Source organism: Trypanosoma equiperdum (genome assembly GCF_001457755.1).
Source record: "Trypanosoma equiperdum strain OVI genome assembly, contig: ctg_1946, whole genome shotgun sequence".
Taxonomy (NCBI): Eukaryota; Euglenozoa; class Kinetoplastea; order Trypanosomatida; family Trypanosomatidae; genus Trypanosoma; species Trypanosoma equiperdum.
This window is the reverse complement of record NW_027124000.1, coordinates 416-3,016: the sequence shown is the minus strand read 5'-3', so window position 1 is coordinate 3,016 and position 2,601 is coordinate 416.

Here is a 2,601-nt window from a genome sequence, read left to right as displayed (position 1 = left end):
TTTTTTCCATCTTTTTTATGTCGGTTCTTACATAGATAACGTATGGACTAACTTGGCTTTTGCACCAGACTCTGTCTCTCCCTCATTGTTTACTCCACACATCCTTCTGTATTATGGTGCCTAACGGCATGTTTGTGTTTCAGAAAGCGCATATTCCGCCTCACGATATCTTCTTGTCTTATTAGTTTTCCTTCAATAATATTCCGCATCCTGTCTCACATACTCGCTTTCTCTAACACTCACTTACCGTTACCATTTCATATTACCATTTTCATTAAGCGCTTCTATTTTGCTCATTCATTTAGTCTACCGGTACTCTTATTATAATATTATTATATACACACTCACGCAGCCACCCAGCATTATTATTTCAGTTATAACACTTAATAATATTGATGAAATATATACAGAATTAGAGAATTTTCTTAGTGACATTCACTGTTTTACTCTATTACCTTATAATTTCCACCTGTAGTCAGTTTCATGAAACATTTTTATACTTCTTTTTATTTTCATATTTTTCACAGTATCATAATAAAGTGTTAGAATATTTTAAATGTATCCAAATTTTATCATACACGTTTCACACAAATTTAATAAATTTCATAAAATTAAACAAAACCCCTTAAATGCTAAAATACTACCAAAATTACGAAGGAAACAGCAGAATTCAGAGCGAATTTCTTATTGAAAAGAAAAATTGTATCGTTTTAAGAGTTATTTCCATTTTAAACCAGCTTCCTTTTTGCAGGCATCTTCCAATTTACCTGAATATTTCTTTTCCCTCTTCTCATCTTTCCCTCCATTTTCTTGTTTTTATTTTTCTATTTTTTCTTTCACAGAATTTTTGAACTTACATTTGTTGGTGTTGGTGTTGAAAAAGCACCCCTTATCATCTAATCCCTTATATTTGACTTTGTTGGTGTCTGCTGAATCGCATTCCTTTCCCTTGTTTTCTGTTTGTTTTTTCCTTTTGTCATCGCCTCTTGTTTGTTGCAAATTGGTTTCCTCGCCGCGTTGTAGATCTTCCAGATTTTCTTGTGATGCAACCCTTAGTAGCATCTTAAGGTTAGCGAGCATTTGGGCGTCATGTGGCACGTTTGCTGCGTGCTGGTCTATGAGTCTTTTCGCTGCTGATAACTGTCGCATCCACGGTATATTGTATGTTGATGAGTCTGCTACGGATTTGTAAGTGATGCAGCCTGCGCTGTTGCTGCTGTCGCAGTTATTGCCTGATTCTGGTGTGCCGTAGAGCACCGCTTTGTGGTCCTCTTCCTCGGTGTTGCTGCCGAGTAAATCTGTGAATTGGTGCTGTGCTGCCGTTAGGTTTTCAGCCGATAATACTTCAATTCGCAGCGGTTCGCATGTCGCTGCTAGTCGGGCGTATTTTTGAGCCGCTGCTGCCGCGTTACTGTGGGTGATAGTTTCCGAGCCGCCGAATCCTATGCAACGCTTTTCATAGGCATTTGCCGAGTCGTGGCAACAGAGGCAGACAGTATCACTGCATAATCTTTTGCCTGCACCTCTCAAGGTAGCGCCGTCGGCTTCTTATGCTGCTCCAGCGTCATTAGCACTGAATGAGTCTGTTTCTGCTTCTACTTTTACTTCTTTTTTGCCTGTGGTTACAGCCAAAAAAATTTCTTTGGTATCGTCGTCTGTCGGCTGCATTTGGAATGTTTTTTGATGGCCGTTGCTTCGGCAGTTGTTTTGTCTATTAGCACGGTAGTGATGGTCTGCCGTCTGCCTACAGGTGGCCTTTCAATTAAGCATCCGTAGTCGGTTGTAGACTTGGTACTGATCGCTTTGTTAACTATGTTCCGTCTTCCTTTGTGTTTTAGCCGTTGTAGACTTTCCTTTCCGGCGTCGTCTGTTCTTTCAAAGTTTGTGTTGAAGAAATCATCGTCTTAAACCGACAAGTTAAGGCCTACGATCAGCTTGTACGTTTGTTCTATTTGGGTTCCAAGCTCCTGTTTAATGACCTTGTCGTTCGCTTTGCACAGCCTGTGAATGTAGCACAGGATATTGAATTCCTTCACCACTCCGTTTGCTGCTAGTGAAGCTTTGTGGACAAAAAGCTAAAAAGAATAGCAGTCACCAGCGTGCGCTTTAACATAAAAGAATGCTCTTGTTTTCAATCAGCTTCTTTGTAAAGTTGTAGTGGTCAGAGAAGCTCGCTTTAACGTGGCTTTTGATGTTAGCTATGTAGATTTTGCATCTTTTCCGTTAGACAACTCTTTGGTGAAAAATTTATTTGATCGCCTTAAAAGCACCCCTTGCTTCAAAAACCTCACCACAAACCTCTCCATATTCACATTCTTATTCCCCTCCACTTATCGCATAAGTTTTAATTGTCGCCAAATCTTTCGTACTCAAACGCTTTATTCCCAACCCCTTATACGAAGTGATATTTTTTTACAACAAGTTTCGTCCTTTTCTCCCAGGCATTTGGGTGTCTTGGAAACTGAATAAATGGAGCCTCCTCCAAATTCACCATTAGTCGTGATAAAAAATAATCTCTTCTAGTAATCTAGCTCAATCATTCTACTCCTCAAAACAAATCTCTTCCCAACAGCTTTTTCCTCAATTGCACTCCATATTAGT